At 38.5% G+C, this 27,648-nt stretch overlaps 1 long non-coding RNA gene across 1 annotated transcript in view; it reads left to right on the plus strand.

Moving 5' to 3' along the window:
* The window catches only part of LOC144286929 (uncharacterized), an 81,606-nt gene extending 56,424 nt beyond the window's left edge, over window positions 1-25,182 (plus strand). Inside the window, exons 2-3 of the long non-coding RNA XR_013354874.1 lie at window positions 11,587-11,656; window positions 23,231-25,182. This is a non-coding gene — a long non-coding RNA (uncharacterized LOC144286929). The remainder of the gene's footprint in view (window positions 1-11,586; window positions 11,657-23,230) is intronic.
* The last annotated feature ends 2,466 nt before the right edge of the window (window positions 25,183-27,648 follow it).

Raw genomic sequence — 27,648 nt, forward strand, 5'->3', positions numbered from 1 at the left:
AATATACATGCACAAGTTTAATCATTGCAACATTATTTGTAATTGCAAAATACAAAATATCAGAAACTACATAAATGCCCAAGAATAGAAGATTGGTTTATTATCACAAATGAGTACTATGAAGCTGTAAAAAGAAAGAAAATGATATCTACAAACTGATACAAATTTAGTTCTGGAAGATGGTTAAGTAAAGAAAAAAAATTTCAGTAAGATGAAATAAAGTAGATAGATAGAAAAAGAAAAAAGAAGAGGAAATAAGATAGCATATTGATCTGTTATCTTCACCAAAGAAACACAGGAAGAGTTAAGAGCACAAACAAGGGGAGGAAGGGATGTAGGAGAGTGATGCTTCTTGCTCTATCTTTTCATATAGTTTTGAATTTAGGAAGCATGTTACTGTTTTAGACATTCAAAAAATAAATAAAATTCAATCAACAAAGATGGAAAGGGAAAAATTTTTAAATCTAAAACTGAAAGCAAACCAAAATAATGAATCCAATTATATTTCAAGTGAATACCATATTCATAGTAAATAGGGAAAGAAAAAAATTTAATCTCAGAAACATATGAGCAGAATGTTCGACTTCAATCTATATATTATGCAGTCTGTGGAGCAGGAGCAGAAGTAAAACTGCACACACAACCTAAGTTCTTTTTTTTTTTTTTTTTTTTGTAGCTTTTGTCTTTGTACTGGTATGGGCTATGTACTTCTGAAACAATCTTGGATAAATTATAGTAATGAAATAATAAATGTATCAATATTGTTGGGAGCCAGGTTCTCACTATGAAAGGAGAAACAGAGAATGGAGGAAGGTGAGAAAACACATTTAATGATAGATTGGACTTGAAGGAATGGGTGAACCCATGATTTTTAAAATATGTATGTGCTGGGGCATGTGGGTGGCCAGTTGGTTAAGTGTCTGATTCTTGGTTTGTGATCTCAGGGTCATGAGGTCAAGCCTTGCATCAGGTTCTGCACTCAGCACAGAGTGTGCTTGAGATTCTCTCTCTCTCTCTCCCTCTTCCTTTCCCTCTGCCTCTACTCACTGCCCTCTCCCCACTTGTGCACTCTCTCTCTCTCTCTAAAATAAAATAAATAAAATCTTCTTTAAAAATAAAATCAAATATGTATATGTCTATGCATATATAATGCATGCTTGTACACATACGTATACATATGTGTGTGCGTATATACACATGTGTTTGTACATGTATACACACATGCAGGTATTTATTAGCATTGTCTACTGAAAAGTCATGAAAACAAAGATACCTCAGCAGCAATGAATACACTAACACCCAGATTTTCCATTTTAAATACCATTCCCCACTACCAGGAAATAAGATTTCTCAGGGTGGGGGAAAAGGCCAATTCTAGGACTGGAAGTATAAACAGAAGATGGGCTTGGAACATAAAATAGGAAATTCTTACAAAAATAAGCCAAGTCATACAGACATGGGAGTCAGTTTGAAGGGGTTCCATTGGCCAAATCTGGGACAATTTAAGCACAAAATGCTTAGTGGCAGTAATGAATTATAAACCATTGAGAGAAAAAAGGAATCCATTAAGTCCTCACCACTAATAAATACTTAAAGAGGGAGAAAGGAGGGATCTTATTTACAGTAGAACGTCAAGTGCCAACTGGTAAATGCGGAATACAGGAGTTTTGCCTATCTTACAACCACCACAGAGAAAATTAATTCAGGCAAGAATTGTCAATGGATGCTAAATCTAGGAGAAAGTTTGATGAATGGTGGAATATGAGCATGGTCTTAATGTTTCCCACAGATTGCTGATTAGTTGTAAGAGAAAAAAAACAGTAGCCATGCAGTGGAGACATAGAGCAACACTCGACTGGGTGTTCAAAATTAACATCACCAATGTGGAGCTGACTAGTATTGTCTGCCTCCAGCCGATAATACCCTAAGAAGATATCCAGTATCACTTACATAATATTCCAGCCAAGAATCCATAACCTGACTCTAAGCCCTAGGAAACATCAAGCAAGCCAAAATGAGCAACTTTTATCATAAAAGACAAAGAACAGCTATAAAAATGTTCAAGATTAAAGGAGACTTAAGAGATATAACCCACAAGATGTCCTATCCTATCCTCGACAGGATTCTGTACTCAGAGCCAGATACTACTGTATAGAAGCCAGTGAGGCAGGGACATTACTAAGTCTATACACAATATAAGAATACAGATTAAATAAAAGTGTATCAAGGGGCACCTGGGTGGCTCAGTCAGTCCTGGGATCAAGCCCCACATTGAGCTCTCTGCTCAGCAGGGAGCCAGCTTCTCCCTCTCCCTCTGCCTGCCACTTCGCCTGCTTGTGCTCTCTCTCTGTCAAACAAAACAATAAAATATTTTTTTAAAGTGTATTAACACATGTACTGAAATTTTAACTGTACTGTGGTTAGGTATTTTTTCTTATTCTTAGAAAATAAACATCGTGTACTTAGGGATAAAGGGGCCATGGTTCAGAAAAAATGTATGTACTTATATTGATATACATACATATACATATACACAGAGAGAAAGAGAGTATGCAAAAACAACAACACAAACTGGATAAAATGTTAACAATAGATGAGCCTGGATAGCAGACATACAGATCTTCCCTGTACCAGTCTTATTCTTTTTTCTAAAGATTTTATTTATTTATTTATTTATTTATTTATTTATTTATTTATTTATTTATGAGAGACACAGAGAGAGAGGCAGAGACATAGGCAGAGGGAGAAGCGGGCTCCCAGCAGGGAGCCTGATACAGGACTCCATCCCAGGATCCCCGGATCATGACCCGAGTCAAAGGCAGATGCTCAACCACTGAGCCACCCAGGTGCCCTGGACCATTCTTTTTCTTAAAGCTTTTAAGTACCCTTTAAATTATTTCCAGATTTAAAAATGTATTTTTTTAGAAGTGTGCTATCAACTTGATTTAAGAAAGTCAGGAAAAAATGGTTTAGGTTAGCACAAAGTAGTATAGGTTAATATAAAAAAACTCAATATTTATTTTAATCCAGATTTGTTTTAATCCAGATCTGAAAAATGTTACAAAAGAATTTTGAGTAAACAACTTCATTATTTATATTTAATATTTATAAGGCCATTTACTGCAATAGTTTTAATGCAATAGCTCAAAAACTACACTACAAACAATACATTTAATGAATAGCAATGAGTTAGCAATCTGCCATTGATTAGCTGGGTATCCTCCTAAGAGCCTTACAAGGGAGACCTACTTAGTGATTAGAAAGATTGGGGGATGTCTTTCTCAGCAGCCTTCATAGTTTTAAAATAAATGGTTGTGTTACTATTAAAATTATATCACATTTTTTTCTTGTTTCAAAATTATGCCTCAAGACTAAACAGTAGTATTTTGTTAATTTCACATTTTTAGTGTTTACCCTTACTTAGGTATCAATATTGTGATTCTGAGGCAAAAGAGTACCAAGTTAAATATTTCGTGACCTGTAAAAATTTAGTGTCCTTTAGCTCACATGGAGATAAAGAGGCTGATATCAAAATATTTTTATTTTAGTATTTGCTTCCTAAGGACTAATGTAAGCAGAATATAATCTATTGCTTTTTCAATCTTCAAACAGCTTATATTTGCAGGCCAGCTATCCCTTTTCTCAATGAGATAAGGCTATTAGACCAGATGGATCCCAGGGGCTGGTTTGTATAGCATGACCTCCTGCCTTGTTTTTCTGCACTTGTTTTGTTTTAAAGGAGACAATTGTGTTATAGATATGAGGTGTTACCACTTTAAAAGCTTCCTGCTAATATACCATAGCAAGAAAGTATAATTTATTTATTCATGATTTATCTCCTACTTATACTGAGATGAGTTCATCGTTTGCTTGTTTACTTAATAGGGTAAATCTAAGCCATTAGTAAACATTAGTAAATAAAATAACTTTTTTTAAGTTTTTTAATTCCACTCTGCATTTCACATGTAGTGGTTTCCTATAAATACTCCTCTGGTTAAGGCACAACTTTAAGAAGTGAACACTGAAGTTCTTGTAATTGCCAGTATAAACAAAAAATTCACAAATATAAATTTTCTGTGGCTGGGAGGGAGGAGGGAGGGAGGGGTCTAGTAGATGTTATTTATTTGGCTCTATTAGCCTGTTTCCCTATTTCAACCGGGAAGGGAGACAAAGGTAAATTCAAAGTACAGAGGGAAGAAAGTAAATCCATGGAGGGAGAAAGAGAATAAAGAGAAAAGAGAGAAGAGGAACCAACAGAGGAAGGAGAAGTAGGAAGTCAGTGAAAAAGCAAATAAAACATATATTAAGGTAAGAAAGTGAAAATGAGAATAAGGCACAAAGGAAAAGCAGGAGATGAAAATCCTTCTCACCTGGAGGGTCATAGAAAAGACTGAATTGGAGCCACCCAATTCACATTTTGGTCAAAGAGAATGCTAAGTCTTCATCAGAGAGAGCAACACTTTCTATTTCACATTGTTTCTGTTTAAATATAAATTCATTTTATGTAAGGTAAAAGCTGGCTTGCACAAGAGTATTCCTTAATATTTATAATATGAGCATGGTCTTAATGTTTCCCACAGAAAATGTAAGCAGTTGTTTTAGAGGTGGATGCTAGCTCTAACTGATCACTGGGCTGAGCAGAGGCTATGCAACATGCCTGGAATTGGTAGGAATTGCCAACTATTAATAAAGCAGTTTTCTTCCAGTTGTCACTGTGTGCCATTCTTTGAAACATTCCCTGAGGAATATTTTTAAACCAGCTTAGATAGAACTTGTCATGATATCATATAACTGCTATTGAACTGTTCTAAGCTTTGAATCAGCCATGTATCCTTTGTGCGAAAAAGAAAAACAATCTGTCATAAAAGTACATAAAAGTTGACAAGACTTTCTCTGATAGCTATATCCTAGAAATACATATTTATGAAGGTTTTTTCTTTAACACTAGCCTGGTAAACACATACCACAGACTCAAATTGTTTAAAATTGAACCACTGACCTTAGCAATCACTACAACTGACTTTGGAGATAAACCTGCAGTTTTCTGATCATCAAGAGGCCTGTAATGTTTTACATTAAAGAAAGAACCCATGTTTACATTTCTTTTCAGTATTTTAATTTACAATTAAGTGTAGACATCATTCAAAATAACTGTCTGAACTTGTCTTAATGTTTATATGATTTCCTTTCAGTGTTTTAATTTATGATTAGATACAGACATTAGTCAAAATAACTGTCTCAACTTGTCTTAATGTTTATAAAATTTTTCAAACTATATTAATTATTCTCTAATATCCTGTCATTTTATAATGAAATCAATGGGGTTTTTCTTTAAGGCAATAATGGAGCAAAAAAGTCAAGTAATGAGATCATTTTCCCTCTCGTCTAAAAATTATTTTTCTCTTTCAAATCTTACAATTAATCCATATAATTTTTTAAATGAAAATTTGTTCTGGTTTTAAAGACACTGAAGAGTTGAATGACAATACTGCCACAGAGTGACTTATGAATATTCTCAGGATGCATAAACATTTTTAAAGATATTTTATTTATTTATTTATTTACAAGAGACACAAAGAGGCAGAGACATAGGCAGAGGGAGAACCAGGCTCTGTGGGGAGCCTGACGTGGGACTCGATCCTAGGACCCCAAAATCATGACCTGAGCCAAAGGCAGATGCTCCACCACTGAGCCACCCAGGCATCCCAGGATTCATAAAATTTTAAATGAGACAAAATGATGATTCTATCTAGGTTTACAAAGGGCCCTAGAATAAATGGTACTCTTGCTTTTAATTTATGATAGAGTTTGTTTCAGCATTCCACTACAAGCACATACAGGCTTCTAGTAAAACCCCTCCACTATGTTTTACCCTTAGCAAGAGGCAATACAATTCCAAAAATGGTTTTCATTTCAATCATACATGTTGCCATTGCCCTTGTATTATTTCTTTGCATAGCATTCATAACTACATACCCCAGTATTCGTTCTTGGATCTCCAAGTAATATTAACTTCCCCCTATTTTAAAAAAGATTTTTATAAAAAAAATTATTTATTTATTTATTTATTTATTTATTTATTTATTTATTTGAGTGTTTGATAAGACAGCAACGAAGACAGCATGAGTGGGGAGGAGAGGGAGAAGCAGGCTTTCAAGCAGGGAGCCCAATGCCAGGCTCAATCCCAGGACCCTGGGATCATGACCTGAGCCAAAGGCAGATGCTTAGCTGACTAAGCACCCAGGCACCCCTCTTATCTGCCTTTTATACAGGAGTCATCTGAGGCAAAATGAAACAAAGGTAAGTATCACCACATAAGATTCACTGTAATTCATGAGCTTCTAATTCCTGTACTTAAGACACCAAGATACTATTTCTTCCCTTCTCTGCTTGTGACATTTATCTCAAATGAGAGCTAAATACCAAGATTAGCTTTAAAATTAAGACCAGAGTCAAATGCACTAAAACATAAAGTCCTAGAAAAGAAACTACAGACTTTCGGAGCTGATGAAGATTTTAAAGATAATGTACCCATAATTTTAAAACAAAATGAAATCCAAGGATAAGAAAAGACCTTCCAAATCTTGCAAATCTTCAAGGGGGCATTAAGCTGATGTGGGAACACACAGAAAAGAAGTAAAGTACATTTGGTACATAAGAAAGGGAAAGAGAGGGATCCCTGGGTGGCGCAGCGGTTTGGTGCCTGCCTTTGGCCCAGGGCGTGATCCTGGAGACCCGGGATCGAATCCCACGTCGGGCTCCCGGTGCACGGAGCCTGCTTCTCCCTCTGCCTATGTCTCTGCCTCTTTCTCTCTGTGTGTGACTATTATAAATAAAGAAATAAAAAAAAAAAAACTGTAAAAAAAAAAAAAAAAAAAAAAAAGAAAGGGAAAGAGAATAAACAAACTCTTGGCAACATAGGTAACAATATTCCCAAGGGGCCATATGGTTTGGGGAACTCTGCCCAGGAAATACCCTCTCACGTGGCTTTGGGCTGTGAAGCTCATCTGCTGAGGTTATCTGTGAAGCTAATCTCCTTCACCACAAGCAAAAGCCAACAGGCTTTTTACCATCATTTTGTACCTACAGATCTCCTAAAAATACTCCATAAGCAGAACCTGCACTGGACAACTACAGTCCTAAATGTTTTTATTAACAGAAGATACCAGTCCTTAAGTAAATGCATGAAGAACATGTTTTAAATAATGGAGTATATTCTCTGGTATTTTTTCATGAGTCAGGAAGCAGACTGGAGAGGAAGGATGTGTCAGGAACAGCACAACCTATGACTAAGGATAAGAAGGGAAAACCTTCTTGCCCTCAAAGTGAAAATCCCCTCCTAGTTTAAGAAACACTTACTCTAATCTCTCAAATGAGTAATTAGGGTTAGATAATATTCTCTTGGGGCATCTACTTTCCAAAAAATAAGCTTTTAATGCAGCAGTAAGAAAGGAATAAGTATAATCTGACAACTAAGATGGAAAATCAACCATCTCCAAATGCCCAGTCTCTTCTGTTCTCATCAGTGTACAGAACCCGACCCACTATGGCAGGCAACAAAGATCTCAACTTTGTGGAGGTAAAAAGACTCAAACATGAGTTCTTTAGTCCCAGAACTTTATAGGCTGCTTTTCTGTACTATTGGCCTCACAAAGTTTCTATTTCATTTTAACACGTTTCTCAGGAGCAGAGAAGTGGACAATATGATGCCTTGAAAACTTTATCAGCTTCCAGGGTGAAATCATAACTGTGCACTTTAAGTCAGGCTGAGTAGAGAGATATATGAATAGCTGCTGTTTTATTGCTCACCCATTTAAAATGCAAATGATAATACCAAAATTACCAAAGTCTACACTCCAGATGTTCTTATTATTCACTACAGCTTTTTTTTTTTGGCTACACTTAGCCTCTCCTACATATCTCTGAATATATTCTATCACATAACCCTCCTTACAAAAACTCCTACTCATTTCTTAAATAATTTTGTTTTATATATTTAAAGAGTTGGAATCAAAAAATAAACTCTCATTTTCCCAAGTAATGAGAAAACAGATCTTCATTTCCATATCCCAAAAGTCAACTGTATAGAAACAAACTAACAATAACATAAAGTGGCAGACTACCTATTTATGAAGCTCCTTTGATGGCTCCGTGGAAACAAAAGTGACCTAGTTTCCTCCAGCGCAGGAGAGAAGAGGTCTATGGTAAGACCCTGGAGAGAGGGGCGCCTGGGTGGCTCCGTGGTTGAGCGTCTGCCTTTGGTCAGGGAGTGATCCCGCGCTCCTTTCAGGGAGTCTGCTTTTCCCCCTCTCTCTCTCCTTCCCTCCCTCTCTCTCTCTCTCTCTCTCTCTCTGTGTGTGTGTGTGTGTGTGTGTGTGTATCTCATGAATAAATTTTTTAAAAAGACCCTGAAGAGAGGAATGAAAGTTGCTTCACTGGTACCCAGTCCCCTTGTAACGAGATTGCTTAATTCAGTTGAACCTGGGGAAAATGCATGCGTGCAAGGGCATAGACACACACACACCCCTGCTCAAGAAAGCCCACTCTCATTCTGCATGAAGGAAAAGCTCTGTTGCAACCACAAATCATAGAATGTGATTCCAAGCAGAGCAGGAGAGAACAAGTCCCTTCTTTCCCCTCCAGCCTCATAGTCTCCCTCTGGTGCCCCTGACTGGCACCACCTGTGTACTCCTGAGTCAGCTATTTAATTTCCTTAATCCTCAATTTCCTTGTCAGCTAAGTGGGACTTCACATTAGTCCTACTTTATGGAGTTTTAGGGAGAGGTCAGTGAAATGATACGTGCAACATAGCAGAGGCGGTAAGCATTTCCCTAGTATTAAAATAAGGAACCTAGGAAAAGAGAGGGAAGTTGGAGTTCTTTATCTTACAGGGAGTTTTTGGTTTTGAATCCTTTTTTCTTTTGAAGGGACAGGATATCTTGCCCCTTGAGTTTGAGTGTCTCCCAGAACAGCTTTATTTAATGTAGAGAAAATTGGAGGTGTAAGTTTGGACTCAGCTGAGAGATCAGAGCTAAAGGAGCAATAGAAAGGTATAGTAAAGCCATTTAATTTGGTCAATATAAGTGTTCCCGGGGCAGCCCCAGTGGCGCAGCGGTTTAGCGCCGCCTGCAGCCCGGGGTGTGATCCTGGAGACCCGGGATCGAGTCCCACATCAGGCTCCCTGCATAGTGCCTGCTTCTCCCTCTGCCTGTGTCTCTGCCTCTCTCTCTCTAGCTGTGTCTCTATGAATAAATAAATAAAATCTTTAAAAAAAAAATAAGTGTTCCCAACAGCAGTGATGCAGGGCCATGAGCAAAGACAGGTGTACTCACATAGAAGCTTGTAAATGGACACTAAAGCTGTGGTTCTGAAATTCCAGACTTTACCAGAATCACCTGGAAGGCTTGTTCAAACACAGATTGCTGGGTCCCACCCCAGAACTTTGTTTCAGTAGGCTGGGATGATGGGGCTTGAGAATTTGCTTTTCTACCAAGCTCCCAAGTAATGCTGATGCTACTACTATTCAGTGACCCCACTTTGGGTACAGCTGGTCCAAGAAAGTAAGAACAGGGCTGCAATCACCAGTAAGCATCCATACTAGATTTTTAAAAGAAAAAAATGGTGGGTAGGAACTTAATTCTTGAGTACCTATCATGTGCCAGGAGTTTCACAGGCATAATTTAATTTCGTGGGTCTCAACTATCCTAAAAATAGATGTTATCATTCAATTTTTCAGGTAAGTAAATTGTAACTGAGAGAGATAAGGAGCTTGCCCAAGCAGCACTAGTATCCTGATCTAGATCTGTCCTACTCCAAAACCTATATATTTTTCCCAATGTGTCATGCTCTCAACTCTCACTGCAAGTCAGATCAGGCAGGTAATGGGAGGCTAAACATGAAGGACCTACAGTTCACAATGAGGTTCTAAGTATCATCTCAATGGTAAAAATTCCCGAGTTTATCTTTCTGTGCCAGACCTACCTCCTGAAACCCAGTACTCAGCTGCCTACCCAGCATCTCTAATTTCCTCCTCAGTTGTCCTGCATTGAACTGTTACTATCCCCACAAAACTGAAGGGGTTCAGTTTCCCCTTCCCAGCTGATGATAATTCTATCCTTGCAAAGGCTCAAGGCGAATACTTTCCTCTGTTCTTCTCACAAGCTCCCCCATCAGATCTGTCAGCAAGTACTCATGGCTTGGTCTTTAGAACAAACCCAGCCACTCTCAACACCTCTCCTGCCCCGACCATCATCCCTGGCATTGATTACATACTCAGTGCTCCACTCTTGCTCCTCTGAAGCTCATTTTCAACTCTGTAGCCAGAGTAATTGCTTTAAAATCAGTCAGATCATGTCCCTTTCTATTGAAACCCTCCAATAAGTCCTCATCTTATTCAGAGTAAAAGCCCAAGTCCCCCATGATACTGATCCCATTACCTTCCCCTTCCACTGCTCACCTTGCCTTACCTCCTACCACTCTCACTTCTTCTGTCTCCACCCTAGCAACAGAGACCTTGGCCATTCCATGAACACTGCCAGGCACACTGTTGCAGAGGGACTTGGTATGGGCTTTTCTCTTTCCTTGGAAGCTTCTCCCCCAAATCTAACAGCTAACTCCCTCCCTCCAGGTCTCTACTCACATTTTACCTTCTCAGTATGATCTATGGAATGCTGCAACCATTCTCACTCCCAGGAAACCTGAACCCCTTACTCTCTTTTTTTCTGCTTTTTCATCTTTTTTCCTCAGGACCCTTTTATGACTATATAATTTACCTGCTTGTAATATTTATTATTCATTGTCTACACACACATGCACACACTATAATATGCAAGCTCTGTGAGAATAGTTTTGTTCACTGATATATCTGAAATGCCCAAAACTGTGCTTATCATATAGTAGGTGCCAATAAATATTTGTGGAATAAATACAGAACTGAGTCCAATGCAAATAAGAAAGAGAGAGGAAAAAAAAAAGAGAGAGAGAGAAGGTAAAGTTAGAACAATGATGTCAGAACTATTTCTGAATTGGAGCTATTGGCATTGGTATGGGCCCTGTGGCAAGGCTGTCCCAGGCACCACATTGGGAGACTGGCAGGAGGGCTGTGGGAAAGAGGGATAGGAAGCAAGGACAAACAGAAAACTCAAGATTCAAAGTAGAAGAGCTTTTCTTATCACTGTCCTTAGAAAAAAAAAAATAGAGGGGCCCCTGGGTGGCTCAGTGGTTGAACATCTGCCTTTGGTTCAAGTCATGATCCTGGGTCCTGGGATCAAGTCCCACATCAGGCACCCTGCAGGAAGCCTGCTTCTCCCTCTGCCTATGTCTCAGCCTCTCTCTCTCTCTCTCTGTCTCTCATGAATAAATAAATAAAATCTTTAAAAAGAAGAAGAAGAAAAAGAAGAAGAAGAAATGGAGGGTGAGGGAAAAGTGGAAAATTATTTTCTCTTTTGAAAGTATTCAAAATGTCATAGTAACCTTAAAAATACATATCATGTCTCAAGTCAATATTTCTTTACCTTACATATCTACCTAAGAAAAAGAGTAAGTGGGATGAGCTTCTGTCCTAATAACTCCTGTCATTTTCCATAGTGTGAGCCTCTATCATGTTCCTGTGTGAACCAGAGGGCATATACAAGAAGTATCTCCTAGACAGCAGTAGGTAAGACTCCATCCACTCCTAGCAGAATTCCAGGGTCTTAGAATGTGAGAAATTTGGGGATAGACAATAACAGAAAATCCATTAAAACTGACTTAATTAAACAAAAGAAATTTATTGACTTTTGGAATATAACAAATCCAGGGTTAAGTTGGTTACAGGTCTGGCTTGATCTAGGCATACATACAATGTTATCAGGAATCTGATTTTCTCCATCATTATGCTCTGCTTTCCTCTGACTTGGCATAATTTCCAGGTAGGCTTTTCCCAAACACAGCTTCCAGCATTTCTAGGCTTACATTTTCTCATAGCAACCTCTTTGGGGCACCTGGGTGGCTTAGTCGGTTAAGCATCCAACTCTTGATTTTGGCTCAGGTGATGAACTCAGGATTATGAGATCAAGCCCCATGTCAGGCTCCATGCTTAGTCCAAAATGCTTAAGATTTCCTCTCTCTAATGAAGAAAGAAAGGAAAAAAGAAAGAAAAGAAAGAAAGCCAGCTTTTTTTGACAATCATTCCAAGATAAGAGCCAAGCCTGTATCTTCAAGGCCTGACTTTTGTCCTCTCCCCTAGACACATCACTGTGGCCAGGAGTTGCTATCCTTTTATTGCCTAGTCTCGGGTCTTAGACATGTCCATTTCTGAAAACAAGAGGACAGATCTCACATGGATTAACTACAGAGAAGGATAATTCCCCAAAAGAAAAGGTGGGGCTCTTTTATCAGAAAAAGGGGAGATGGATACTGAGCAGGCTGCAAAAGCATATTGGTGTTTCTTCAGAGTTTTACAGGAAAGATCTTACTGCTTATATAACAATGATCTTAGGCATATGCAAGAACTGAAGGCCAAAACCATTTCTCTTAATTTAGAAAGTCCATACTTTTGCAAGACTAAGTTATTTTCAGTGGCTGCCATGGTTTAGGACAAGTTTATTTGTTTTTTTGAAATAATCCTAGACATTGCTAAGTCCTGTGTCACCTTCTCCCTTAGCAGATGTCTGCTATTTCCCAGATTCAGTGCTAGACACTAGGTAAATACAGACAGAGGCAAAATGTGCCATAGGGCCCACCATGTTCCTGCCTTTCTCTACCTCCCCAACCCTGCTATTTAGGAGCCTCATCAAATGGCAGCTTCTTGAATACTGTTTCTAGGTCTTCCAGCCATCCTGGTCCCAGATTCTCATGGCTGCCTATCATCCTGCCTATTCCTAGTCTACCTTCCCATTGGCAACTGCAGTCATGAAAAGTCTGAAAATGCTTTGTAAGAATTGGGACTATCAGACAACCTTGGAAACCTAGAAGCATTTCAGAAATACCTCTCTATGATTACTCACACCCACCACACGTCTGGAATCCAATGAGAAAACCCACAGGCACCAGTTCCATTGTTTGTTTTGTTTCCTAAAACCAGGCAAACTGTCACGATCCTCTTAGGCAAGAAATCTTTGTGCTACAAGTCAAAGGAATGACCATCTCTACTCTGGCCATGTATTTTCTTAAGTGGGAAAAAAAGACATGCAGACAGGTGGTGGGAGCACAGATGGCTTCCCCACTGCTGTTGAGAAAGCCCACTTGGTGGTGACTCAGAATTGCAGCAGAAACAATAAAGGGGAAAGAAGGAGTCAAATCATCTTTTCCAACCTCATCTCCTGCCCTCTGTTATCTTAAAGCCTTATTTTATTCTTCCATTTCTTCACTTATTCCTTCAGCAAATATTTTAGTGCCTATCATGTGCCAGCACAAGGAAAGTCAAATCAAAAAGACCCTGTTCTTCCTCCCAGATGCTCAGTCTAATGGACACATACATACTGGAACATACACTGTAAGTGCAGTAATAGAACCAACAGTGACAAAAAGAGCCTAAAGAGGGATGAGGAGGGGCTCCTAACCCAGCTCAGGGCCAATGGGAGTGTAGGTGGAGGTGAGGTCTCAGGGGAAGGCCCCTGGAGGAGACTAAAATGAGCTGAGTCTTAACCAATGAGTTAGCTGTGGGGAGGACAGCATGATGGCTAGAAAACATTTCCAATGGAAGGATAGTAAAAATCAAGGCAGCCAGGATGTACCTTGGCATGTGTTTATGGTGACCAGGAATCAGATCATGGAGAAGCTTTTAGGCCAAGTTAAACTTGGGACTGATCCTGTAGGCAATGCCCAAGGAGAAACATCAATGTTCATTATGCAGAATAGTGATGGGATTCAATTTTCATTTTTGATAATCATTCCAGCAGTTACATGGAGGGTAGGTTTCAAGAGGACAAGATAAGTTAGAAAGAAAAATAGATGAAAGATCGAACTCAAAAAATGGCAGTAAGAAAAGAGAGGGAAAAAATCCATTTGAGAAATATTTAAGAGGTAAAATCAGAATAACTTGGGGACTGATTGAATGAAGGCAAGGGTGAACATGGAGATTGGGATCTATTTACCAGCTAGTGACAACAGAGAGCAGGAGGGTAGGTAGAGCCTTCAGCCATCAAAGGCAAGAGGAGAGCAGACCTGAATGCTCTCTTTTGGGTGGCGAGAATGTAGGTGGTTCCCATGGGCACATAGATGCATGTCCAAACTGTCTTGATGGGGCCTGCCCAAGAAAACAACCCATGAGGACAAGGGTGAGGAGTTAGAGTCTGTAGGGTAGACTGCCGAAGGTAAGAGCTGAAGGGGCTGGACCCAGGAGTCGGTAGTAGAATGTATCACCCACATCACTTCCCACAGGAGGACATTCCAAACAACACACAAATGTCCCATGGAAGAGCCAGACAGTGTTAATCAAGATAGAACAATAGTGGCACCAGTGACAAAAGGCTCTTGCTTCTCTTCATCTACCTGAGAAAGGTTGAGACACCTCTGACACTGTAAGTCCCCTGGGTGTGAGAGTGCTGTTTCAGTGTTAGGCTGAGTTGAATCCTCTAACACCTGAAGATGGCTTATATTTACCTACATGAGGCTTTTTACATAGCTGCAAGTGACTAAAATAATATTAATCCAATAACTTGTTCAACAATGGGGTGGGGTGGGGGATATCATTGCTATGTTTTGAATGTGGCCACCTCAAAATTCATATGTTAAAATTTTAATATCCAATGTGAATTATTAGGAGGTGGGGTCTATGTGAGGTGATTAGATCACGAGGCTGGAGCTCTCATGAACGGAGTTAATGCTCTTATTAAAGAAACCGCAGAGAGCTCCCCTAGACCCTTTCACCTGATGGGAAGATGCCAGCTATGAACCAGGAAGAGGGCCCTTAGGAGCCAATGCAAACATGCAGGCACCATGATCTCAGATTTCCCAGCCTCCAGACTGTGAAAAAGAAATTTCTGGTTTTTTATAAGCCACTCATTATGGTATTTTGTTATAATAGCCTGAATGGACTAAGACAATCATGATTAAGAATGATGTTTAGAGAAAAATAAAGCCAACTCCTTATTTTCCTGTTCCTCCTTTGTTCTACCAAGTTCATCCTGTGCTTAAAAACACATACACTGAGGGATCCCTGGGTGGCGCAGCGGTTTGGCACCTGCCTTTGGCCCAGGGCGCGATCCTGGAGACCCGGGATCGAATCCCATATCAGGCTCCCGGTGCATGGAGCCTGCTTCTCCCTCTGCCTGTGTCTCTGCCTCTCTCTCTCTCTGTGACTATCATAAGTAAATAAATAAAAATTAAAAAAAAAAAAACACATACACTGATATCTTAGTGTTCCATATTCACAAAAGGTAAGGACCATCATTATGAAAATCAATGTAGATCTACATCATAAAGTCATTGTGCTAACGACAATTTACTCTGGCTAACTTTGTCAGATCTAGTGGGACCAACATCATTTTTACCTCTTCAGTGACTGATGAGTCTATCTAGGAATAAAAGTGACACCAGCTCTGTTGCTTTCTTGTTGTTTGCTTATACTTACATTTAGTTTAGTCTTCAGTCTCTTTGTAGGAATCTGCTTAACCCTCTTGTTCATTTTGCAAGGGTTAGTTTGAGTAGATAGAAATATTTATAAACACAATTAATATGGCACAAGTAGCCCAGAACACATCAATCACAGCACTTAGTAACATTCAAGTAAGTGAAGATGCCAAGGTCAACCCCACCCACTGCACACCACACACCACACATAGTGGAGCGCCCATCTTTGCCTTAAGATGCCTCAAAGACCATAATATGCACCATCTCACAATCATAAAAGGTACCAATGTCCACATGCATATTCAATATTACTAAGGCTTAATGTTAGATAAGGGGAAAAAAACCCAGGAACTCTGACATTTTTTGCCCACCTCCCAGGGAATCATCTCTTACACTACCCTTGGAATGTACTCACACCTGGAAACCACTTTTGGGGTCCACTGTCTGCTGGGAAGACCCGCCCCTACATCAGTCGTGTTAGGGTCTGGAGGCCCACTGGTACTGAGACTGCCTTCTCTTCACTGTGCCCCTTCAAGGTCCTGCCACCAATCTTTAGGTCTTCAGAAACCCTTGGATGTCCTCAAGGAGGCAACATTGCATGACAGTGCCCTTTTTTTAGTCTCAGAACAAAAAATTCTGATGACTTTCCCAGGCAGTAGCAGTGAAGAGTAAGGGAGGGATACAAAGGATCTCTCGATGAAGTCAGGACCAGAGAGAAAGGCCAGCCCTGAGCGGGCCTATGTGACATGCAAAGGAAGCCTTCTGGAAGGACTGGTCTTAGTGAGGGCCCAGGGCACTAAACCGGGTCAAGACTCCAGTTCTGGGAAAGGATTGTTATTTATCATGCAAGCAACAAGGCAGCACATGGGTGGCTTAGTCGGTTAAGTATCTGACTCTTGATTTTGGCACAGGTCATGATCTCAGGGTTGTGAGATGAAACCCCATGCAGGACTCTGTGCTGAGTATGGAGCCTGCTAAAGATTCTCTCTCTCTCTCTCTCTCTCCCTCTCTCTCTCTCTGTCCCTCGGGGCACCTGGGTGGCTCAGTGGTTGAGCATCTGCTTAGACTTAGGTTGTGATCCAGGGTTCCTGGGATGGAGTCCCCCATCGGGGTCTGGGCGGGGAGCCTGCTCCTCCCTCTACCTATGTCTCTGCTTTTCTCTGTGTGTCTCTCACGAATAAATAAATAAAATCTTAAAAAAAAAAAAAACAGCAACAAGGATTAAGGTTAGGTTGTAAATTATAGGATGTTGTGCAGTGGCAACAGGGGTTTATCCTGAACCTGGCTCAAACTCTGTCCCCTTCGAAGTTTCTGAACTCTTTCCTACCTGAGTCTCCTTCAGGCCCTAGGCTTCTAGCTTTCCTATTGACACTCCCTTTCGATTCTGGCACTTTGCTAATTCCCCAATGTTGTCTCACATCATTCTGATAACTCATAAAAAACCCCAACATCTTTCTGACCTTTACTAAATTACTTTTATGCTGGGACTTATACACATTTATACACATTTTATACACATTTTATACAGCCAACTGACCTTCAAAGTCTCCCAATTTCCTTCTTCCCCATCCTTGTGGTTGTTTTTGTAGTGCTCACAGGGAAAGTATCTGGGTCCAGATATAGGCCCATATGTCTTTTTCTATGAGTACACAGTATTTTAGATTATAGTACACATACTTCATGATCTTTTGTTTGCTTGTTTATTATAATTCTCTCATACCTTTTTGTGCACATGTATCAAAAAAGAATCATAGGGGGCACCTGACTGGCTCAGTTGGTAGAACATATGACTCTTGATCTCAGGTTGAGTTGGACCTCTACTTTGGGGGTACTTTACTTAAATAAATTTAATTATAAAAAGGAATTATAGAATAAAAATAATCAGTGAAAGAATGAGAAGTCTTTAAAAAGCAATAAATAACACCTTTAGAGACAGTATATTTTTTAAGGTTTTATTTATTTACTCATGAAAGACACACAGAGAGAGGCAGAGACATAGGCAAAGGGGAAGCCTGATGCGGAACTCGATCCCAGGACCCCGGAATCACAACGTGAGGCAAAAGCAGATGTTCAACCACTAAGCCACCCAGGTGCCCTGAGATAGTATAAATTATTGACCCATTTTTACAAAGTAGAAAGGAGTAAGAAGGGAAGAGACAATGAGTAATTTTGACAAATTTCATCACATTATCATATGCAAAATGTTGTATGAATTTTAATCTATTTCTCTCTTAACCCAATTTAGGTAGCAAATGCTATTTCCATTTTGGTGCTAACAGTGAAATGGATATGAAATGACATTCTATGGGGAAATATATATTCCCATAGAATATATATATTCTCTGTTTAGCTATACATTTACTATATATATGTAAAATATATAGAGAGAGAATATATATAGAATATGTATATATACATACTCTGTATTTAGCTTTAGAAAAATCTACCAAATCTTCACCATCGTTCTTACAATCCTATCTCATTCTCGCTAACATCTCTCCTTCCACACACATACTGAAATAATCGTCACCAACTGTATTCAAGTAAGAAGTTTCATGTAACACTTAGTCTACTCAGGGTGGTAGAATTTCCTAATTAGACACTTAATACTATTTGTCTTACTGATGTTGGCAAAAATTTTCTCTATATGCATCTTGTGAGCTGCTACTTGTCGTCCTTTACATAACAATTAAACCAAGGATTATTTTTAAATTTGAAAGTCTTATTTTTTAAATATGAACTAAAAGATTGAATTAACAAATTCAAAATTGCCATATCTATCTATGTACACATCATAAGTGCTATTAATTTCTACAATTTCTTTCCAGAATAGTATTTCAAGCAATAATCTTTAGTCAATTCTTCCACATTCATCAATTTCTTTGTTAAAAAAAAAAAAAGGTAAAGCATGAGAGGTTAAAAACATTATTTCTGGATTAATTTAACCAAAGAAAATGCATGAAGAACAGAAATTCTTTTAGGGACAGGAAATGCTGTTACCTGAGCTTCCAGGATCTTTTCTCCTTCATATGATTTTTCATTAGTCAAGTAAAATGACTACAAAATTCACTGAGCTTTCAAACTCCTTTTACCTTTGAAAAGGAGCCATGTAGTGATACTGTCAGCACCCCACGGGGTCAGGCTGAAGCCAGTCTCCAGCTGATACCACATCCGTGCTTAGCTCCCTTCCTTACTCTCTCCTGCTTCCGTGCTCCTGTTCTCCTGGGAACACTTCCCCAATAAATCATTCAAGCAAGAATCCCCATCCCAGGCTCTGATTCTAACCAAACTGACTTAAGGCAAGTCCTAAGCAATAAATTTCTCAAAAAGAGCCAGTACTGTCTGGGTCACCTGCATTAAACGCCAGAAACAAATGCTATCCCAAATGCTCAGTATTTTTTTTTGCATATTCATACTGTAATTCAATATGAATATTCAACCTTGTCAAATTATTTTCTTATTGAGGTATAACTGGCATATAACATTATAATAGTTTCAGGTATACAAATAATGATTCAATATTCATATTTATGGGAAATCATCACAATAAGTCTAGTTAACATCCATCACCATAGCTGTAAGATGTTACTTGCAATGAGAATTTTTATATCTACCCTCTTAGCAACTTTCAAATATGGAATACAGAATTATTAACTATAGTCACCATGTTGTACATTATATCCTCATGATCCAGTCAGTATTGTGTATAAAATATACACATTTATTTAATAGCTATATCATTTAATACCTATAATATTATTCAATATCTAAGATATCGAAGAATCTTAGTGCAATGATGACCTTCTCAAGAAACTCTTACTCTTTTTTTTTTAAGCAGCAAACATGTTTATTCATATATTTAGAAGTGGGCAAGGTAGAAAGGATGCACCAATTAAAAATATTCTGCTCTGAGTGGCAATTAGACTAAATACAAAAGCAAGAATTCAGTTGCTAACAGAGAATAAAAAATACATCTCTGCAAAATGTTTAGATAATAGTAGTTTCCAAGACTGTCAGTGGCTTCTAGCTGTATCCTAGCTGTACAGAACCTTTGAAAGTAGTTATGATATCTGGCCAAGCCAGAGAAAACAGGATGATAATTAACCACGTCAAACCTGAACTGAATTCTCAATGTTGTTTGAATGGCTCAGCCCTTCTCTAAGCTATCAAAGTCCTGTTACGAAAGGAAAGGAATATGTGTAGCCAACTCTCAATTTTCAGCCTTAACGGAAATATTCACTCCACAAATATTTACTGAGTTCTTGCTATGTGCATTACACTTTGTCAGATACTGTTTAGAACCAAAGGAAGTAAATAGGCTGGGAAGATGCCAGAGTTACACATAAAACCAGGAAACTGCATTTAGTTTTGGAATGTCATGCTATAGGTGACTGCAAACCATGTGTATCTGAAAGTACATCTACCATCTCTGTGTTCCTCACTCCTTCCTTCTCAGTTCTGTTTGCTTTTTTTTTTTTTTTTTTTTATTCATTCATGAGAGACAGAGAGAGAGAGAGGCAGAGACACAGGCAGAGGGAGAAGCAGGCTCCATGCAGGGAGCCCGATGTGGGACTCGATCCCAGGACTCCAGGATCACACTCTGAGCTCAAGGCAGACACTCAACCGCTTAGCCACCCAGGCATCCCCTCAGTTCTGTTTTCTTTTTTCTTTTTTTTTTCAGTTCTGTTTTCTATCACACATTACTTTGTATTCGTTTTACCTTCTCTCTGCCAAATTATAGAGGGATACTGCTTCTAAAAGAAGTGTATGGCTGCCTCAACTCCTGCATCTCTTTTCATTCTATGCTTCTTCTCCATGACACATCCAGCTCCCTTCCTAGAGACAAGAGAATAAATGGAAAGTAAGCTATTTAGTCTAAAAAGACAGCATGCAACAGCTTAGATTCAGTGTAAATCACCCATCTGCAAGAAAGCCAAATGCTTCTTTTAACGTTCCTGAACTTGGCAACCACCAAAGATGGCTTTAGTTCATTGGCAAAATGAATGAGCCTAAGTAATGAGAACTTCTATTTACCTAGTGTTATAGAGTTTACAAAATTCTTTCAGATACATTACTCCATTTAATCTTCACAACAACCTTGTGAAGTTAGCCTGCTACATCAGAGGCAACTGCAATTCATAAAGGTTAAGGGGCTTTTTCTAAGTCACCTTGTCATAAGAAAAAAGCCAGGACTTGAACCAAGTCTTTCAGCTTCAAGCTTTTCTGCTACTCCAGCATTACTTCCTTTAGCCTTGTGAGAGCCCAAGTTTCCTTAGAGTTTTTCCCAACCATTCCTTTCCCACTTCTCAACTTTGACCACTACTAAATCAGCAATATATTAGTCCTTCAGAGAAGCTAGTATTGGAATATTATAATACTCCACCCTCTGCACCACCCAATTCTTTAGAAGATTAGACAGATAATATATGGGCCATCACTATAGGGGCAGGTATTACATAACTATCTTCCTTTCTCTCTCCACTTGGCAGGTAATGGTGCTACAGGACACAATATTTTACTGACCGATATGGTTTATAGGAACTACCAGAATTGAGATAGAGAAAACTGATACAAAGCATATCTTGCTAGGATTCATATACCATTTTGTTTTGTTTTAAACACTCTAGTACACCGTGAGAGGGCAGGAAGAACTCACATGATGAAACATGTCTGGGTCTCTGGGTGGGTACTCCCTTTTGGTATCTGTTCTGTGACTTAACTTTTCACATATGAATAATAAAGAGAAAGGAGGTTAATGTTCTCAACTTGGTACAGTCATTGGAATCACCTAGGCTTATATATATATTTTAGAACAATAGCTTAAACCATTCATCATTCATAGTATTGCACATTATTACATCAATATTATTATGTATTACTCTTTGATGACCAATGCCTAGACCTACTCCTATTGATAACCATTGCCTACAACTGGTGACTCATCAGGAGTTACAAAATGATGATATTTGAATTCTAATATTCCTTCTAACATTATTTAAAAAGCTGAAAAAAATTAGAAACATACACATGAGAAATGGTATGTATAACAATAACCAAACAAAAAATTAGTAGTTAATTCTTTTCTCAGTTTGTAACTTCTTCTAAGTTAGGAGTTGGCAAACATTTTCTGTAAAGGGCCAGATAGCAAATATTTTAGGCTTTATGGACCACATAGTCTCTGCAGCAACTGCTCAACTCTGTCATTGTAGACAACAGGCAGGCAAATAAATAGGTACAGTTTATTGTATTCTAATAAAATTGTATTAACAAAAACAGGCAGCAGACTGGATTCAGCCTGAGAGTTGTAGTTTTCTGTAAGCCACAGCCTTTGCATTTTGGGACACAGTTTTATTATCAACTTTTTCTGATTGGCAATTTCAATCATATACATAACTTGCAAAAATGGTATGATGACTGCTTACTGTCCATCACCTAGCTTCAACTGTTGTCAACTTAGGACTATTCTTGTTTCATATAATCCTTTACCTACCTCCCTTCTCTGACATAATTTAAAGTAAATCTTCTTATTTTATTCATAAATATTTATTTCATCCATAAACATTACAGTAACTCTAAAAGTACCTACAACGTAATTATCACACCTAACAAAATTAACAATATATAATTTTAAGTGTAGGATCAAGTCAAGAGCTTTATCAAGATCCGTTTTCCAGGGATTTCCCCCTCATCTTTTTCCCCCTTTCAATGTATTTGAGGATGAAACAGGATTATTTGACCTATAGATGTTGTCATAGTCTGGATTTTGATTACTGAATACTGGTAGGGTTGTTTAGCATGTTCCTCTGTCCTCTATATCTCTTATAAATTGAAAGTGAGATATAGAGACTTGATGAGATTCTATTTTAAGTTTTTGGTGAGAACACTTTATACGTGGTATTGTGTACCTTCATCAGGATGACCATTTTGTGTTATTTACAGCTATTGATGATCATTGCCTTGATCCATTGATTCATTAGGATTTAAGAATGATGATATTTTACCTCTTTTTTTACATACTAGCTGCAATCTTCTGTAATGAGAAATTTTCCCTAAATAGCTATTCAAGTTTCCTGTTAGCATTGGTAAGTGAAAAGAAGGATGAGTGCATGCTTTCCCCTTAATTTGGCAGATTTTAAATTAATTAGTTATTTCTCTAACATCTTCCAAATGTGACCAATGAATTTCTGTTTAGTGGACATCTTCTTAAAGTACAGATGTCCAGATCCTACCCACAGATCTATGGAATCAGAGTCCCCAGGGGTAGGACCTGGCTTCCACATATTTAAAAGTCTTCCTTGTCTACAACCCAGCCATTGAAAACGTCTGGACCAGATGATACCTAAAGTCCATCCCATCACGACCATTCTACAGGAGTATAATATGCAATTAATTATAGATTGCTTATATCTCTACTGCTTGTTCTCCTGTAATATGGCTGGTGAAATTATGACAACTAGGTATTCAGTGAACATCCAGAAATTCTCAATAGCTTGGCAGCTAGTTCCTTCAGAGAGCTGCACAGTTGGGCAGGGAAACTTTTATTTTCCACCCAAAGGGTAGAGGTTGGCTCCTTCACAATTACAAAGTGTTCAGGGTGTCCCTGATGTTCTTCAGTGTTTCAATTCCATACTCCCAGAAATGATGGGCATGTGAATTAATGTATTCAATTCACTTGCAGAGCTGACTCTTCTTGCAGCGAGGTATCCATGAAGGCAACACACAAGGGCAAGATTCAGGAGCCAGGCCAACAAACCATAAGACACTGGTTACCTGCCTATTGAAACCCAAGAAAGACATTGTGTTGGCCTCTGAGGAAAAATTCATTCAAATCCTGCCTCTCTCACTATGGGACTCATGACAAGTTACCTAGTCTCTTGTGCCTTGGATTCATTGCCTTTAAAATGAGGAGAACACTATTTCCTTGAGTTACTCTGAGGAACAAATGAGTTTAATATGTATAAAATGCTTAAAACAGTGTTTTGTACTTAGATTGCTAACCATTATTATTAATTAGAGCCAGGAATGTCTCCTGTGTGGTGACTTAAAATCAGTAGCAGGATGGATAAATACAAACTTACTACAAATTGCAGCTTTCAAGAAAACTTGACAAATGTTTTAAAGATTATGAGATCAAGAATAAGAGTAGAACATAATTCCCTCTTTCACATTATAAGAATGGTCATATGAATACTGCCAGCTGGAGGAGAGAGGGTCACAGTATCCACAAATCTTAGTGAAAATTAGTTTGAACCACCATCACTCCCCTAATTCCACAGTTTATGGGAGTTTAAGCTCCAATCCTACCCTAAGAACACCTTTTACAACTTATGTGACCACCTGAGACTTCAGCCTCTTGCTTTTGAAGCTCATCCCATATACCATGTCATATTGACCTAGGCAAGAAATATAACCCTTTCTTCAATTTATATTTACTCCTATAGGCCATTCATGAAATTAATGGGCTTTGCTGGTAATTTGGGGGGAAGATGAAAGAGAGATTTACTTTACATCAGTGAAAACCACCTCCCTGGTCAATAGATACAGTCATCCTGAACTGTCCTATGACTCAGTCCTGTCCAATAGAACTTTCTATGATAATGGAAATGCCCTACTTCTGCACCATATCTACAGTCATTATTAGGCACATGTGGCTTTTGAACTCTTGAAATGTGGCCAGTATAACTGAGAAATTGAATTTTAGACTTATTTAATTTTAATGTCTTTAAATTTAAATAAGCATATGTGGCTAGTGGTTACCATGTTTATAACATAACCCAAGTCCCCTCCCCACAGCCTCATGAGCTTTTCACCCCATAGAGTCTCAGTCTCAGACTCTCTCCATTTTTCTCACTCATCTCATCATCCCTTAATTCATGCCAAGCAATTCGTCCTTCTGCCATGATGCTGCAGCATCTGCTGTATCCACTGACAGACACATCTTTGGATCTATACTTATTATGTGACTCTTGGCAAGTAACTTAATCTCTTTTAACCTCAGATTCATTGCCTCTAAAATGGGAATAATAATAATTACTATCTCATTGAGTTAAACTGGGAATTAAATAAGCTAATACATATAAAGTGGAATATATATCCCAAATGGGCTTAGCACCAGTCATCCTAAGGAAAGTCATTTTTATACCTAAAAGGAATCCTAATGATAAATGTTAAGAACTAAAATTTTCACCTTATTACATAATTGTAGGTTGCACCATCCAATGCACTAGCCACTGGCCACATACAGCGATTTAAATTTAACTTTTAATTAAAGAAAATTACCATTCAGCTCTGCAGTTGCACTTACATTTCAAGTATTAGATAACCCCACATGGCTACTGACTATCATATTGGGCATGGAAGATGTAGGAAAATTCTACTGGACAGCAGCAGCAGAACATCATGATTATCTCCTTGTTCATAAACTCAAGAGAGAAATATCCATGACAGGTCAGAAAAAAACAGTGAAATTGAGGATACCAATCAACCGCAGACATATCCTGTTTATCAGGCTCACTCTGTCATTCTTACCAGCCAACCTGTATTCCCACATTTCATTTTTCCCTTTTACTCCTTGCTTTCCCATCTCAACAGTGCTAATGAAATGTATTTAATAAATATCAATAAACTATTATAGACTTAATTTCCAATGTTATCAAGAATATTTTCTTCAGAATTTATTTTTCTTCTAAAGCTTCACAGCAGATGAGATTATGTCTCTCTTTTTATTAATACTAGGCCATATCTGGCAAAACACCAGGCATAATCCTATTCATTTTCTGCAGCCATAGCCCAGCTAGGCACAATAAATAATTTAATGAACACTTTTTATAGTCCTATTTGCTCACAGGTTGACAGACCCCAACATAAGATGGTGAAGGAAAGGGAGGATCCAGTATGTGTGAGTGTGTACATATGTGTGTGTGCGCACAGTGTTCAGATCCATATATATCTTTTGTTATTAATAGTAGTTGACAGAAACTTGTCTGGGCAGTTAATCAAAGTTCTCCCATTAAGCTGCTATTCTTTTGGGCATATGCTCCAAAAGGAAATGTTATCATTAGCACATGATGGAAACTTCCTTCCAACATATAGAAATATCCTTAGAGCACACAGTATTGCCCTGGATGTTTTTCTGAGTACTGAGTGCCAGAAAACTCCCTTTTTAATCTTAGAGTACAAATAAGTGTACTTGGTAGAGAGAAGTTTAACATGGCCCATCATCCTGAAGCATATGTAGTTAGTAGTTATTCTCATTAGAAGAAAACAAAAACTAGTAAATAAAATATTTTAATATACTATTAAAATAAGTAATGAAAATAAAAACCTCCAAAAAGAAAATTTAGCCACACATTTTAGATGTTTTATGTGCAAATAGAAAGGTATCCAGATTCAAACCCAGGTGGTTTGAGTCAGATTCTGTTAATCCTTACAAACTATGCAGCCTCCAGCAAACTACTTCTCTAAGCCTTTGTTTTCAGACCTCTCAACTGTCAGTTTGGTCACCCACCCCTCTCTCTCAAGGTTGAAGAATATAGCTTGGGTCAGTTTCCTCAGGAGACAAACTCTGAGAGAGAGATTTATTGGCAAGAGTTTTATGGAAGAATGTCCTTCAGAATACCTTGGGGAATAAAAAAGCAGGGCTGGGCAGAAGGAATTGGGTTACAAGGAATAACAACAGTTTTCAGTTGATGCCATGGAAGTTCTAGAGTTGGGATAGCACTTTAAAGTTGTCCCAAATGGAGACAAGCAGACCTGGCCTTGAACTCCACATTGAACAGCCATGCCATGGGGGCTGCCCTTTGGCTAATGACAATTCACAGAGAAGAATGTGAGCTGCCAATGTTCCCAGAAGCTGGGGAAATGAATGCCTAGGTCCCGAAGGAGAGATCTGGCCAGAATCAACTATAAAGAAGGAAGCCCATCTCATTTCCTGCTGCAGGGGTAGTATCCATTTCATTCAGGTGTGTGGGCCGACCTCTGTGACCCCGGCAAGGCACTTGCAAGCATCCACAATGAACCACCTCTCTTAGGAAGAGTTCCCTAGAAACAGACCTTGAGATTAGGATTCATGTTAAAGTGATTGATTAGGAAACATTCCCAGAACAAATCAATGGTGAAAACTAGGGAAGAAAGGAGGCCAGTAAGGTTATCAAGCAAAATCCTACAGCTGGTCACTGGATTGATGCTACAGGGAAGCTCTGGCAACAGTATAGGTACTTCCTCAGTTATTCCCATTAGGCGGCCAGGGAGGAGTATATTATACCCCTGCATCTATTAACCATTGGCTAAGGACTGTATTTGGGAGAACTTAAATTCCTAGGTACTGCCAACCCTCCATGTGTAGGGAAATTAGAATCTAGACACTTGGGGCAACCCTTCAACAAAGACACAGAAGCTGGGAATGAAAGCATGCAGGTAACCTTGTGTACATGAACATGGCAAAGGGATTGGAGAGGCTATGGATGGAAAAGTCTCAGCCCAAAACCTGGGCTCATCAGTCTTTCTTAACTCCGCGTGTGGTATTACATGGGCAGCAGCTAAGCCCAATTGTTCCACTTTGCTCCAAAGTAGAAGAGAAGATGATCAAATTTGTTAATCACTCCTTTTTTTTTAGCATAACACATTCTCTTATAAGCAAATGCTTACAAAGGAACACATACACTTATATTTCACCCAGGGACAAGCAATAATTGTTAGAGCAGGGCAATCCTAATGGAAATTAACAAAATACAGCATCATTGTTATGACCAGAACTAATCTCGGATTCATCCAACAGCTTATTACAATACATCATCTTAACGTCCAAGTAGGTTTTTGAATTAGAGCACTTTTAAATCCGTATACGATGCTATTAGAGAATTTATCCTAAATCACATATAACTAGAAGGAAAGTTTCCTTCTAGTTCAGCCTGTGAACTAAATAATTTTCTGACTTGTTTTAAAAGTAATTTTAAGAGCTTTTTGCAATGATATCTTATACAAGTATTTATGAGATCACATTCCCTATAATAATAATTATAGCTGTATTACATTTCTTTGCCTCCTTTTAAAACTTGAAACCTATTTCACCAGGGACTTCTATCAACATCTAAGGCT

Source organism: Canis aureus, chromosome 16 (genome assembly GCF_053574225.1).
Source record: "Canis aureus isolate CA01 chromosome 16, VMU_Caureus_v.1.0, whole genome shotgun sequence".
NCBI classification, from domain to species: Eukaryota; Metazoa; Chordata; class Mammalia; order Carnivora; family Canidae; genus Canis; species Canis aureus.